General features: G+C 37.1%; 1 long non-coding RNA gene across 1 annotated transcript; it reads left to right on the plus strand.

Moving 5' to 3' along the window:
• The first annotated feature begins 1,422 nt into the window (after positions 1-1,422).
• LOC122823985 lies at positions 1,423-5,154 on the plus strand. Its single transcript, XR_006369433.1, has 3 exons — positions 1,423-1,663; positions 4,829-4,896; positions 4,982-5,154. It is a non-coding gene; the product is annotated as an uncharacterized LOC122823985 (long non-coding RNA).
• Positions 5,155-13,304: the final 8,150 nt, after the last annotated feature.

Below are 13,304 nucleotides of genomic sequence, written 5' to 3' on the forward strand. Positions count from 1 at the left end.
GGTGATAACTGCAGACTATGGTGAAGGTAAGGAGGGTTTCCAACCTCAAAGGCGTGAAGTGTCGCGATAAATCAATTAATCATACGATAAATTAAAACTAACGACGTCATTTTAATTATCGCCTTTATCGTCTCTTCCAGCCTTTTTCTCTTTCTGTTGATGACACTAAATGAAAAAAGGCTCAACTCCGCTGCTCTCCACTGACCCTCCCTTCCTCATTTCCTTAGTGTAGTGTCTAGTTCACACTACACCATCCTAGAGCTCTCGGCCGATTGTCGGCCCATTTTCAAAACCTGAGAGATCACACAATAGCCGACAGAAATCCTAGGTATAAAGGTTCGATCAGGTTCTCTCATGCCGTGTGGCGTCCAACAATGGGCACAAAATCCAGTCCAGTTAACTCATTTTAAAACCAGGCATTAATCAATGCTTTACTACAATCTAAATGCAATGCATGTTTCAGCGTAGTGTCTGCGTAACATCCTGATTGAGTTAAATATTATTATAATCTATTTATGTCAAGTTAACGAAGAACACCTGAAAAGTTACCTGGTTCATCAGCTGCGTAGCAATTTCGCTCCAACTCCTCCCCTCGTCATTTCTATATTCTTTGCACGAAATGTTTTATAAACATTATTGTTGTTTCCACAAATCATCTTCAATGTCCGCTGGACTTGGGTTGCGCAGTGTCAGCTGTTTGGGATTCCCCTCTGTAATTTCCCCTCAGAAAGCAGGAGGAGAATCCGTGCTTTCTGATTGGCTACCTGTCACATTCAACAGGCTGCGTTAACGATCCCAGTCGGGGAAAAGCCCTGATTTAGATCGGAGCGGCCACAACGATCTAGCGTAACACACCACACACTACAGGATGATCACAAGCGACAATCTTAGAACGATCAAAGTTCTAAGATTGTCATAAGGGGAGAATGTAGGTGCGAACTAACGTGTAGTGTGAACTATTGCATCAGGTAGTCGATGTGCCCATCTTCTCTATTTAAATCTAATGATTACTGAAGGGCAATATGGTATACAGACTTCATAATCTGCACTCTTTTGGTTGAATGCAGTATTTATTTACACTTTGGTGTTTTTATTCAAGTACATGTTTGTTAATGTAGACTGAGAATCCATTTTATTTTTGTTTTTGGTTGTTTTGTTTATTTTATCAGTTCCAGTGTTGAGTGCTATTTTGAAAATAAAGTGTATAGATCTTTGACAGGAAATCGCATGCATTATTACGTCATTTCCATTAAATCAATGAAAAAGGTCTTCAAACTATATTATCGTCTATCACAATAGTTTTTGAGACGATTTATAGGCAAAATGTCTAGTTCTCATACATCCAACCAATCTCAAACATCACTTGTCAGTTGTGGCTTTGCTGACTAAATGATTCCACCCTTTGCAGAGAGAAAGAAAAATGTCTGACTGATGCTAAATAGAATGAAAGTGGTGACAGGAACTGTGAAGTATCAGTGGTCCTTTCACCACTGAGCTGGTGACTCAGCACTGGCCAGCAGCAAATTTCAATAAATCAAACCACTAACTGGACCCACGGGGCAGCCATGGGCAGAGTGTTTCTCATTACAGCTTTGTAAGTCTGCAATGAGCTGATTGACAGTTTGGAAAACGGCCCGGGAATAATCTCCAAACATTTCAGTTGGTAAGCAACTTTTCTGCTCGTTCTTTGTATCTGTTGTTTTTCCACATTGGCCTCTGGTTTTAGATGACTCATATCTTCCACCTACGCCAGTGTCTATAAACATTACTCATCTGAAAATGTTAAAACACTATAATAAAACTTGGTGGACAACATATTTGAACTTCAAAACAGACGTTATCAGTTTCATCCTCTCTGGTGATCCTGATGTCTTGGCATTTTGAGTACAGCTGATTTTGGTGTAACAACCCTTTCTCCAGTAATTACATAATTAAATGTAATGTCAAGACCAACAGACTTTAAATGGATTCATTTGAAATTAGTCAACATTGAGTTAAACAAAAATACATTTATATTAAAACTTTTTATGACAACGCCAGCATCACTTTGTATTATGAATTCAATCAATCTATGTTTAAACCCAGTTGTACCTCCAGGATGAGAAACACCACATGAACAGTGATTGGCAGCACCAAGACCCACCTCCTGGTTCTGATTGGTTGTTTCTAGTTAACACTGGGAAAAGGAAAAAGGAAATCTGTCCAAACCAACCTTACTCTACGGTTCATGATGGTTCAGGTAGAATTAAAACATTAAAAGAGATGTAATCACTTTAACACCACTCCATAAAGCCGCTGTCATTACAAACCCATTAGGGAAGGCCTACAATGAGTAGTGAAAGTACTTAAAGACATGGCATCTTGCTTCCAGCTCTGATGAAACTCCATTTCTCTTCCTAATGAGTGCAAAAGATGCGCAAACACCAGCAGAGGAAGCAAACAAAAATTACAAGCTCCGCTTAGACAAGTAAATATAATTAACAGGCACCAAATCTAACAGTGCACCTGTTGTAGTTCTGAGAAGCCATCCTGCCTGAGGCTTAAACGCTGCATATCTGCTCTTCCCAAAATGATGCTGCTATTTTAAAATTGGTAAATTGTTTCACTCTACAGCAATTTCCTGTACATGTTGCCATGTGGTGCATCGATGAGGCCCAATCTCATGCTTTTAGCAGATTTTTTTTTTTTTTTTTTTTTTGCCCTAGATGTTTATGGACCTGCATCCTGAGAGGCCACAGTTTTGGCTTTCCTGTGTGCATGCAACATTTGGGCATAATGAGCCTGGGAACTCTTGGGCGCTGCTCTAATAGCTGCACTCTAAGCCATCCCCCTCGGCTAAAGGGTGGCGCTGCGTCGATGGGAGCTGATGCGAGTGCCTGCACCCAGCAGCCTGCGGCCCAGCAATCTATCAGCACAGCTTAGGACATCGCCACTGCTCAGCACCGTGGCCGAGGCGCAGGGCCGACACACAGTGCCCCAACTGGAAATACACAGACAAATTGGATTTATAAAGCACATGTTGAGTTTCATCAACTAAGAGCAGCGTTGAAATGGAGTGAGAGCAGGAAAGATGCCCGAGCTACAGCTTGCTGGATCACATTCTGACATTTTTGTGAGCGTCCCACAAAACGCAGCGATTACTTAAATCCTCTCAGATTAATAGATTCTTTTACTACTGAAACTCTCTCCAAAAGAAGAGCTCTTAAAAAAATCCTTTCATTTAAAGCACAGGTGTCCAAAGTGCGGCCCAGGGGCCACAGATGGTCCCTGGAATAATTTTGTACGGCCCCCATTTGGTCCATAGATGCACATAGAGACTTTTAATTTGTAATCAGGGTAAAAATAGCTAACAACATAAAAAATTAGTAAATTCCTGCCAAAAACTCAGGAATCATGTGATTAATTAAGTTTTTGCTAGAAAATTTCTATCTATATTGGATTGTTTTGCTTGACTACAAGGTGGATTTTATAGCCTGTGTCTACGTTTGAGTCTGCAATTTTGTCCCACGTGACAAAAAGTTTGGACACCCCTTATTTAAAGCTAAAACAAAACTATAATATATTGTGGCAATATATTTATACCCGTATGACGTAAGGCAGTTCCTGTGTCGGTACTGTCAAGGTGAGTATTGTTCTGAGCTCATTACCATCATCTGGTCGGGCTTGATGAGAGCCAAACTGCAGTTTTTAAGAAGAGGCTGATATGTAAAGAGGAGATTAAGACGCTGTCAGCACGCTGGAGAAGAATCCAGACAAAGTCCCACGTAGCTGTCTGGGCCATCAGAGTTCATCTTTATTAAAGCATTTAATGAGATCATTTAGCTAATTCTAATAAATCACACAGGATTTATGGAACAGATGCAAAGTTTTTACTTTTTTTTTCTCCACTGAAACTTCAAATTAGAAACGGCTAGGTTGACACGCTAAAAGTCATTTCTGTAATTTATCTCAATGATGGCCACACACTAATAGTTCCTCCAGCTGTCATCTTCGCCTCTAGAATCTCAGGATTTCACTGTGATGTTGAAAAGTCATATCCTGTTAATGGGGCGCTGCATGGTTCAGTTGGTGGAACATGCACACCAGCCGAAGAAACTTTAGTCCTCAATGCTGCTCTTCTGGGTTCAATTCCCGGTCAAGGCCATTTGATGCACGTCTTCCTCCTCTATTTTTACAATGTTTTCTGTTAATTTGCAGTTTGATAAAAGCCACAGAGTCACAAAAAAGAATCTAAAATAAAAAATAAAAAAAACACTGATGAGGAAAGTAATTAAAAAGCTGACATTTGAGGCACAAATTAAATATTTAGAAATGCACTAATCAGAGAATTTCTGGTCTATTTTGTGGTGATCCAGATTTCAGCAAACTTCAATTTCTTCATAAATATAAATATACAAGTCTTACATTAAAAGTATTTCTTGAGTCCGTCCGGGATAAGTGTTAATTTTAAGAGATTATATTTTTTGGTTTAGACTAGCAGAAGCTACATCACAATTGTTTAGAGAGAGCAGTCATGGTGGAAAAGGGCATATCAATTGTTTTAAAAGAAATTTTAAAAATGTAAGAAGTATTTGCTTCTTTCATTAAACAATTCGCTTTTTTAAAATTTTCCATGGTGCCCTCCCGGGAACTATGAGGTCTAATCAGGCCATGCAGTGGTTCCTTTTAGGATGTCAGCAGAACTGACAAGCACAGACCGGCTGTGTTTTGTTTACATCCGTCTTAAAACAAAAAGTGCAGGGAACTCACAAAATACATTCCCTTCTAAAGTTTCATGGTAATTACCATGAAGGCAAATAAATAAATGTCACTTTTCTGTCACTTGCAGATATATCAGCATCTTAATCTCCTTCTTAAATAATGGGACACCTCCATAAAACATGACAAAAGCCTGAGGTAAGTATAGACATAAACTGCTGCCTTCGGGTACTTTAGCAATAATCGGATAAATCTTCACATAAAATAATTTCTCTCCTTGTAGCATGCATGAATAATCCTTCACGGTGACAGCAGAAGGAAGGGAGCCATGGGCATTGATCGTAGCTGTGATTGTAAGGAGGCACTGGATTGAGTCGCACAATCACCAGCAATTACATTGATTGGATGAATCTTCAATGGAGCATCATGGCTAAACAAAGAGGAAGCAGTTGGAGACTTGGGAGGACAGTGTGAGGTGATGAATGATTCACTGTGTATTCTGCACCTGTAATTTAGTTTGACAAGCTGATGAGACTGCACTGCGCGCCTCACTGAATGCTAATATGCTTCCTGCACACTCTGTTCCTCAGCCCAGATTAGAAACAGTCTCATAAGCTGTAAATCCGTGAAAAGTTCTGACATTTTTTATTTATTTACTTTTTACATGGTGGGGGTTTTAGTGAAACATCTAAGCTCACATCAGAAGCCTCTGCATGCAGAAGAACCAAATTCTGACATCTTTTGTTTGAGGTAGAAAGACAGATTGCTGTTCATCAACAAAACAATTTCATGTCCAAGTCTTATCTTTCCTTCACCTGTCCATCACTGTCTGCCAGTTTGCTCTCTGTCCAGAAATAACATTCACCTGTCCACCCTTCCAGGACCAACATGGCTATCTTCCTCAGGTTCACTTTAGATTCTTTCTAATAAACATAAATCCTTACATCTGTAAATCCGCTCCTATTTACTTCTTAAGAAATACACTGGATTGTGTCAAGATACGAATTAATCTCCTCAATGTATTACTTTCACTTTATAGCAGGTGTAAATTAAGATCCAGCAAGACACCATAAAAAATGTTTTTTTAATCGCAAAAATTTTTTCGACAACATTTTTCAGACTTGGTAATAAAGTTGCACCAAACAAAACTGTAAAAATTGGTTTCCATTCCAGCATCGGCGTTCTGATTTTGTTCTGAACCTTTTATCTCTGTTCTTTCAACTTTTAATTAGAAAAGAGGCGGGCATCGTCAGGTAACTGTGTCGCATTAACAGTTTCATCAGACTCTGACCTAATGCTCAGCTGGCTAAAATACCACATCTTACCTGCAGCAGTTAGTAAAAGATAAAGTTAATTAATTTCATTTCTGTAGATAATTTGACTGAAATAGCTCTGGTTGAAATAACTCCACACTCACAGCTAGGAAATTTGGCTCTAAATCATTTAGCACCCCAAAATAGATGATGAATCTGATGAAAAGACAAATTTTACTTGAGATGACTAAACTGCTATTTTTAGAAACATTCTAAAACATCTAAATGCAAAATACAAATGTGAAACAACACAACAGCTTTAAGCTTTTTTACTTTTGTACCACCGGATTTACGTATACTTTAAGCTATCAACGTTAAAAAAACAAAATTCATTTGTGAGCTCCTGAATCTGGACACACCCATGTTAAAATATATACATAATTATAGTAGCAGCATCTAGCCAAAAAAAAGAAGTTTAAGTAAAAATTGAAAGTTTCAGTGCATATTGTACTGTAACCAATTTGAAAAAAATAAAATAAAAAATACAGTATTCCCTCTTTGTAATCCACCACTGAATACACAAAGGGCAGAACGTTGCCACATAGAGTGAAAGGGTTTTTTTCTTCTTCCAATACAGAAAAAAGATGTCACAGTATGTGGCGATTTAGCATAATATTAATCAGGTTATGAAGGTATATGCTCACATTTTTAGATCTCTTATGATACATTAAGATATCTACAGCTACCTTTTTCCACATTACAACAAACCTCCCTGTAATTTTGGGGGAATTTTTGTGCGAAACATCAACACAAAGTATTTAATAGTATTAAAGTGGAATAGACTCGCCTACAGCCTATCTGTGTAACTTTCTATTAGTGCACATCCATCTGTTTGGTGAAGACTTTAGAGGTTAGAGAACATGAGAGAATGAACCACATCATGAAGATCAAGGAACAAATGTGAAAGATCAGGGCCAAAGTGGTGAAGAAGTTGAAACCAGAGATGGGTTTTACAACAATGATGTAAACTTGAAGATCTCAAGTAGCACAGTTCAAACCATTGTCTATAAATATAAAGAGTGAAACACAAATGTACTGAGACATGGCTGCTTTAGATCAAATTGTGTTTGTGTTAAAATGGACCATGCAAGGTCCAGACCTGGGATTTTATTTTTACTTTCTATATGTCCAAATCCACAGCTCGCAGCTGTTTTTCCAGAGGATGGGCGACTGAATGAAAAAGGATGGCAAAGCTATTATGAATCATGTGCACAAAATATTTTAAATGACATGCTATTTTCCTTCAACTTTACAGTAATGTATTACTTTTGGCCTATGACATAAAATCCAAGAAACTGTGTGGGTGTAACAGCAGAACTGCTGCAAGGTGCAACAGAAGAGGAAAATCTGTCAGAGAAGCTGTTGTGAGTTTTGCAATGCAATCACTAACCTTCAAAGGTTTTTAACAATAAAACCCCCAAACCAGAGTAGTTTTGTTGTTTTCTCTGCTTTTATCAGAAATAACTAGCAGTTATTTATTACAAATCAGAAGTCAGCTTTTCAACTCATCAAGGCTGTGGAAGTATATATGGTGTTTGATGATTTTCCAGTGACGTTGGAGGTCAGAATGATCAGTAGATGGTTCAAATGTGCCAAGGCCAGAAGCAAAACCTCCGGACGTAATTTCTCACCCGCTAAAAAGCCCATTATCACTTGCTCTTTGCAGTGCCATGTGTCCATTCTTTCATATCTTTTTCTTTCCCTTTTATGAAAGGTTAGCTGGAAATGTTGCCGAATCTTTGAGTTATGGTTCTTGTTTCCAACAACTTCCCCAGACAGAAAGCAACAGCAAATAGTTTTTAAGTCTCCCAACATTTTTCTTCTTCTTTACTTGTTGATTTTGAAAGAAACAAAAATAAAAAAAATACAACTGAACAAACAACCTGCAAGCAGTTATGAATCTGTTTAGTAAAACATATTTCTGAGGCATTTCACATTTCCCCCCACTTTGTAAAACAATTAACAATACATTTTTAGTTAGCTGGGTTAGAATTGCATTGATTACTATGTATTTTGTTCTGTCGATAGATATGCATCTCCCCTTATTATGAATCCAAAAATCTTGAAATGAAATTGCTGATCTGGAGATTTGGTGACTTCAAGATGATGCTCTTTCCTGCTATTTTCCAAAATAAAAGTGTTTTGTCTCCTTTGCAATTTTTTCTCAAGTTTGTCTTTCGTTAAACTCAACCCACTTCTTTTACAAAGGTCATAATTATTTCTACATTGTGAAGACCAGAAGTCACTTCCCATGTAAGGAAAATGAAAATATATAATGCAAACACCACAGAAGCATCTAACTGCGATTTATCCCAATGAAAAAAAAAAACACTCAGAATTTATGTCCTTCTATAAAACTTTAGTTTCATGACAATTTTTCCATCAATCTAGAAGAAGAAGTCCTGATTCTTTGACATGCGAGGCTGCAGTAACTCTTCAGCTGCTGTGAGAACTGGAATAAAATCTTCATTCAAGTGCAAATTTCCCAGGTAAAGTTTGAAAATTGCTGGGAGATGTTCACACCGAATCAGAACAAAGCTTCAGTTCTTCAAAATCGTAAGCTTTCAGCGCTCTGAGGTATTGGAAGAAAATCAAAAACACTTAACATCTTCCTCAAAAAATACATAGATAAGCGTTAAATTCATATTTTACATATATTTAAATATGTCTAAGGTACAAAATACAAAATGATCAAAAACAGACAACTGATATTTCTCATCTGTGCTTCTTGATCCGAGCTGTCCTTCCCCTGTTAAGTTAAGCAACTTTTAAATTAATGTTAGCATAAAACAAATGTTAGTCTGATTGATTGTGCCGTCCCCTGGCAAGATGTTTAAACAGCATTTCTCTCTTTTAGTGGAAGAAGAATTACATTTGAGGAAATGCGTGTCTTCCACCCACCTGGGCAAAATGTGGCAAATGAATCTGAGCTGCTTTCTTTACGCTCAAGAGAGAAAAACGAAATATATATGAAGCATTCTCCACAGTGTTCATTTAGCAGTTTTACTAGTGGGAGAAATATTTCTTCACTGATTATTTAAATTTGGTCAGAAAGGGCAAATGACGAATGAAGACAAATATGTGTTCACTTTGTAAGAATGACTGCTTGACTTGACTGTAAGGTACTAAGACTAACTAACCAGCTTAATTTAACTTTTTTTTAAAATACTGAAACATACAACTTTATATGTGGATGTTGTTTTTAAATTAAATGAAGCATTAGAAAATTACAAAGTCAACAGGAGCGTTTGCAGACTTGGAGGAAAGAGATGAGGGTGAAAACATGATAGTGTTTGCTACAGTCAGAGGTGGAGAAAACTCTGAAAATACAAACAAAATGCCAGGACTGGAAAGGATACGTACAGTAAGAAAGATGTCACAATAAGAGACGTCTCACATCTCTTATTGTGAGATGTTGTCATGTCAGAGGATTTAGTTCAGACAACTTAAAATATCTATAATATACATTGTAGCAATTAGATTATCTTCCTTACATAAAGTCGATTTAGTTTTCTCACCTTCCTCCAAACAAACATTCTCCAAGAGCAGTTTATTCAGCCACTTTGTTTAAGCTAGAAAATAACAGTAGCTTCACTGTATAAACTTTCATTTGAAGCTTTGTTTTGTTTTTTTAAAACACTTTACTCAATCTGAGTTAAATGTTGAACACAGAAAGATTCAAAAAGAAATGTGCCTTTCTGATGATTATTTTAAGCCCTAAATAAAATATGCAAAAGTCTAAATTATGCCAAATCCAACATCTAAATTATTCAAGTACTATAAAAAAAGAAGAATAAGAAAAAAATCCCCTCTATTATAGAGGAAGGCGTCCTCATCCTGTATCTGTATCCCATTGCTTCTGGTTACTTTAGCTGAAAAGACAATCATGATTAAGCTGCTTTAAATGGATAATTTGCGAGTAATGAGTGTAATTTTACAGGGTAATCTTCTCACAGAGTTCAGTTAGGAAAAAAAATCAAGACAGATAATCAGCAACTAAAGTCCTGTTATTAAAGTAATAGGTGCATCCTTAGGTATGCCTACTGCAAGTGCCAGTGGGTAAGACCCTGTCTTAGTCTAATTACAGTTCAAACCATATTTATTTCCATAAAATCACAAAATATTTGTGTTGCATATCTAATAATGGGATTGTTTTGGTTTAAAAAAATACGTCAACAAAACCGATAAAAAGATTTTAAACTGCTTGAGTTTTAAGGAATAATGCACAGAGGCGTCAGACCAAAGTGCAACATGCAACACATGAAATTCATAATGTTTAGTGCAAAAGACATGATTTCAGTTTAAAAATAAACAAATGAAAACTCAAATTTTGCAAAAAACAAAACAATAAAAACAATAAAAATAGGAACACACAACACTCCATTGAAAATGATTGATTTCTAGCTCATTACGCTTTACTGTCATTGATTTTGTAACACAAAAACTGAACTTGCTCAACCCTCTTAACATTTATCCAGACATCGTACATTTTAGATAGTCTCAAAAAAAATTTGCAATCAGAAAAAAACTACATATATGTAAATACAAAATGCTGTTTTTGGCCACATCAGTAAAGTTTTATCTCAAATTTTTGTAAAGTCTATCCATGAGGGCATGTTGTCAAAAAATAAGGGCATAACTGAGATGTAAAATTATGTGGGAGTAAAGGTGAATAAAGCAACAACAATTCTTCAGCATGTTCTGCATAATTCAACCACCTCCAAACCTGTTGAGGGTTGACTGAGGTGAATTCTCGCAAAAAGTTGTTAAAACTGGTTGGAGTAAAATTGCTCTTATCGGTTCATTCTCAGCCTGAGCAGTCTTCACCTGTTCTTCTTCTTCTTTTTTTTTAATTCTTAAGATTTCTTCTACCTGCAGGTATTTGGAGAGGTTTCGGGAAAGCAGGCAGACATGTCGTAAGCTGTGAAACATCGAGGCCAGTCTGTTAGGGCTGTCTCCCTCTGTCACAGTCTCAGCCGGTTCTCTGTTATCTGCACCGAACACATGTCCAACCGTGCTATTACACACTGACTGCTAATGGAGCATAAGACTGAGCTGGACCTCCCATTCACTGCTGGCTTCACTGCTGCCTCTCTGACTCCAACGCTTTTCTTAGTCTTGCTCAGAAAGAGACACAGAAAATGTGGCAAACAGCTTCGTCAAAATAAAAAAGGCGCCTACACAGTTTTCATGTGGAAAATTTGGACTTTTCCAGACTCATAACTCAGGAGTTCTCAGTTCTTTATGAGTATCTTAAAAGATCACGATGAATTTATGGCAGATAACTGTTCTTTTGATATGAAACTTCAAAAATAAAAACAAAAAAAGAAAACAGAAAAACTGGAATGAGAGACAGGTGGGAAGAAGTAAAGAAAGAAGGATGCATGAAAGGAAAAAAGTAATAAAAAGGACAAACACACATACACACATGAAAGACAGAAATGTAGAATAAAAATGGTAAGGAGGGAAAAAAGGATGAAAGAAAGAAAGGAAATATTGAAGACAGACAAAAGGAAAAAGGACAAAGGAAAGCTACATTGAAGGGGAAAGAAAGGAAAGAAAAGGATGACAAAATGACAAAAAAGCAAAAGGGGGGATGAAAGGTAAGGTGCAAGAAATCTAGAATACTAAGAAGTAAAGGAAGGAGGGAAACAATACATGCAGGAAATAAAATATTAAACAAAGATAAAAAGAAAAAAACATTGAGGAAGAATGAAAGAAAGGAAGGAAAGATTGAAGGAAGACATTTATTTTTATTTACTTATTTATTTTGAACATATTTTTGTACCACAATAATCTCAACGTGCTTGAAAAGAAGTAAAAAGAAGTGAACGCCTACAAACTCATCCCATATTTTCAGAAGGACCCTCATTCTTAAATCCAAACAAATTAATAAATAAACACAGGTTAATTAATTTTCCAATTTACCTGGATTTACATATGTCTAAACATATATATCCTTACAGCCATACTCACACACGCACGACAGAGCAAAAAACATGAGGGGCGGTGAGAAGGACTGAAGGAAGGAATAAGATAAGAGAACAAAATATGGTGGTACAAATAATCTTTCATATTGTGATTTTCTTTTTCCATCAACAATAAATACCTGGGAAACATAATAAAATTTATAAAAATATAACCCAATCCCATAACTTTATAAACGTTTCCAAACTGTAGAGAAATCCTGAAACTCAAACAATGTGAATAAAAAAAAAGAAAGAACAGAAAGAAACTCTTTATATAAAACGCTCAGAGCACTTTTTTCTATAAAAAGCCAGGTCGTTCAGAGTGTCAGAATAGAAATTGGTGAAGCTGCCTTTGTATCCGATTCCGTTTGGTCTGAATTTCTTTCTGCAGGTCGTGATTGGAGCCACAGCATATTCCAATTTCCTTCCTCTGTTTTTCTGACTGCCTCTAATAACACAGCGGGATGCTGCAGCGGAGACTGTTTACAGCCTGAAAAAGAGGCAAGTCGATGCATTTAATGTCACTCCATGATGTTTCGGTCTCGACTCTCATTCCCATGGCCACACACACCCGCACACACGCCAACACACGCACACGGACTGTCACTCTAATCCTTATCGTGGTTCTCTGTGATTGGAGTCTGTCCTCGGAGGTATTGGGAAGATGTCAGGGAAATATGCTGCACTGGTTATTAGGGCTCCGGAGAGCTGACATAGACAAAAATATGCACATTAAGAGGGGAGACCTGTTTATTCTTGTTTTAACGTTGTCCCCATGTAGCATCCCAAGGAAATTTATTAAAATTAGAGGCAAACAGTTTGTAGAAACACATCCAGCAGCAGGTACAAGCTTTTAGGAAAGTTTCTCCAATGTCTTTGCACATGTAGACACTGGAACTAATATTAATTATTTGTAAAAAGAGAAATATGTCAAGCTTAGTCAGCTTGCTCCATCTATATTTCCATCAACTGCTTGACCAGGTGAAAATAAAAACACCACCACAGCACAAAAAACGTAATCGCATTTAGCATATGAAGTTAAATTTTCTTCTTCCCTGATGTCTGTAAATAACCAGATTTAGGATGTGATCGTCTAACAGATTCTCTCACTTGAGCTCCTCCAGAGTTACCACGGACATTTAGGTAGCTTCTCTGATTATGCTCTTCTTGCCAGGCTTGTTGGTTTCACTGGACAGTCATTTCTTTATACGTTTTCTGTCAAATAATTTTCAGATAAAGGAATACCAGTGTGGCTTGTAAACGTCAGCGCTTGGGAAATTGTTTTATAGTGAACTCCCACCTGTCCGTGGTTCAGCATTCACAG

Source organism: Gambusia affinis, linkage group LG21 (genome assembly GCF_019740435.1).
Source record: "Gambusia affinis linkage group LG21, SWU_Gaff_1.0, whole genome shotgun sequence".
NCBI lineage: Eukaryota > Metazoa > Chordata > Actinopteri > Cyprinodontiformes > Poeciliidae > Gambusia > Gambusia affinis.